At 47.9% G+C, this 2,041-nt stretch overlaps 1 protein-coding gene and 1 pseudogene across 2 annotated transcripts in view; both read left to right on the top strand.

The window, feature by feature from the left end:
• Positions 1–2,041, top strand: part of SPOCK3 (sparc/osteonectin, cwcv and kazal-like domains proteoglycan (testican) 3) — a 699,451-nt gene that overhangs the window by 499,853 nt on the left and 197,557 nt on the right. The window lies entirely within an intron of this gene.
• LOC102852292 overlaps positions 757–2,041 on the top strand; it is a 5,507-nt pseudogene continuing 4,222 nt past the window's right edge.

Here is a 2,041-nt window from a genome sequence, read left to right as displayed (position 1 = left end):
AACAACAACAACAACATAGTGGTATAGCACTGGTCTGTGTATTGCTGTACGGAGGTAACTCATGCTTCACATGATGTTAAACATTATGACAATGGTGCGCCAAATGTGTTAATGGTTAACCATAGTGGACAGTGTTCGGTGGAGCTCTCCGAGTAAAACAGGCTTGAAAGCAGGAGTGGCATCCTCTTCCAAAATGGCTTGCCTTAGGAAACCCTATGAACATGGAGAAACAACCAGTTATACAAGTGTTCAAGTGTTTCATTCATAGCGTTGCTATGAGTTGTCTACAACTCAACGGCACTTAACAACATAATTAATTTTAATAAGAATCTTTATTTTTATATTAAAATACCAGAGAAGTAAGCCATATTTAAAATGTGAATAATTATAGCATATACATTTGCAAACCTTAAAATCTGAAATCAGAATTTTAGTACTGTCTTCTCATACTAGGGAGTCTAGTGGCTTGGTGATAAGAAACTGTGTTGCCAACTCAAATACAAGTGGCTTGAAGAAATTAACTGCCCGTGAGAGAAAGATGGACAATCTTGTGTCACTTATTATCTCTTAAAATATATCTCTGAGGGTCAACTATGAGTTGATTCTGACTTAATCTTACTTAAAAACAACAACTCATATACTACCTAGTTATTATGTCATGAATCAAAAGGCTACCATGATCAGATTTAGATATTTTACAAACTTAAGTACTAATTCTTCTTTGGCTGGCTATTTGATGCACTATCTGTGAAGCGGCGGTGGCGTCTGGAGCAGAGGCAGCAACTGGAGGAGCAGTGGGCGGGAGAGATGGTGGAGAGGGCGGCGGGGGGCGGAGGTGGTGGTGGCCGCTACTACCGCGGCAGTGAGGGAGGCCGGGCGCCTAAAAGGCTCAAGAACGGCACGGAAGCGGTGGTGGCGGCGGAGGATCCGGGGTGGCAGGCGGCGGCGGAGGGGTAGAGATTAAGATTTCTAACTCATTGAAGAGAAAACCAGCAAAGAGAGATGAGAAGTACGATGATCTGCATAAAAGTCCTGCCTCACCAGTTGTTTACATCAGGGGCCTGATGGGTGGTGTGGTGGAGGCTGACCTCGTGGAGGCTGACCTCGTGGAGGCTTTACAGGAATTTGGACCCATCAATTATGTGGTGGTAATACCTAAAAAGAGACAGCCTCTGGTGGAGTTTGAAGACGTGTTGAGGGCTTGCAATGCAGTGAACTATGCAGCTGACAACCAAATCTACATTGCTGATCACCCAGCTTTTGTCCATTACTCTACCAGCCAGAAGATCTCTCGCCCTGGGGATTCAGATGACTCTCGGAGTGTCAACAGTGTACTGCTCTTTACTATCCTAAATCCTATCTATTCCATTACTACGGATGTTCTTTACACTATTTGTAACCCTTGTGGACCTGTCCAGAGAATTGTCATTTTCCGGAAGAATGGTGTCCAGGCTATGGTGGAATTTGACTCTACAAAGTGTACAGCGGGCCAAGGCCTCCCTCAATGGGGCTTGCATCTATTACTGGCTGTTGCACTCTGAAGATCGAGTATGCAAAGCCTACACGCTTGAATGTCTTCAAGAATGATCAGGATACTTGGGATTACACAAGCCCCAACCTCAGTGGACAAGGTGACCCTGGCAGCAACCCCAACAATACCAGAAACAGCTCTCACTCCTAGATCACCCTGCAGAATATGGTGAGGGCAGGGGGTTCCCTTCCGTGGACTCTCGTGGCTCATGTGCCCCTGCCCGTCGTCCGCCACGCAAATTCTCACCCGTTCTCCCTCTCTTTCCTTCCCACCCCTCAAGAGGGCCCCACGGTGGGTACCACAGCCATTATCGTGATGAGGGCTATGGGCCCCCCCCACCTCACTACGAAGGGAGACGGATGGGCCCACCAGTGGGGGGTCACCGCTGGGGCCCCGTTATGTCCCTCAGTAGGGGCATATCCCCTCCCCCACCACCCGAGTATGGCCCCCACGCCGACAGCCCCGTGCTCATGGTCTATGGCTTGGATCAGTCTAAGATGAACTGTGATC

This window comes from Elephantulus edwardii, unplaced genomic scaffold (assembly GCF_000299155.1).
Source record: "Elephantulus edwardii isolate Elephantulus edwardi_28Jun2011 unplaced genomic scaffold, EleEdw1.0 scaffold00188, whole genome shotgun sequence".
Taxonomy (NCBI): domain Eukaryota; kingdom Metazoa; phylum Chordata; class Mammalia; order Macroscelidea; family Macroscelididae; genus Elephantulus; species Elephantulus edwardii.
The sequence above is the reverse complement of the archived record's forward strand: the minus strand, read 5'-3'. Positions and strand labels throughout refer to the sequence as shown.